Source organism: Haliotis rubra, unplaced genomic scaffold, assembly GCF_003918875.1.
Source record: "Haliotis rubra isolate DU_JTF1 unplaced genomic scaffold, ASM391887v1 Scf335, whole genome shotgun sequence".
Lineage (NCBI taxonomy): Eukaryota > Metazoa > Mollusca > Gastropoda > Lepetellida > Haliotidae > Haliotis > Haliotis rubra.
The window spans coordinates 840,001-840,257 of NW_025767008.1; positions in this window are offsets into that span (position 1 = coordinate 840,001).

Below are 257 nucleotides of genomic sequence, written 5' to 3' on the forward strand. Positions count from 1 at the left end.
TGTTTCATCGGCATTCTTGAAGTTGGTGAGTCATACATGAAGCATACAACTGTATGGATGACAACTTCTTGTTTATTGCACAGATCGACGTTTCGATGAAGATTTGTACGCCGTTACCAAGCTTTATCGACGTAGATTCTACATGGAAACGTCGCTCTATGCAATAAACAAGAAGTTGGCATCCATAACTTTGTATGTTTCATTTATGGAAGAAGACGCGCGTGAAGATTGTATGGACAAGTTCCCAGCTGCAGAGT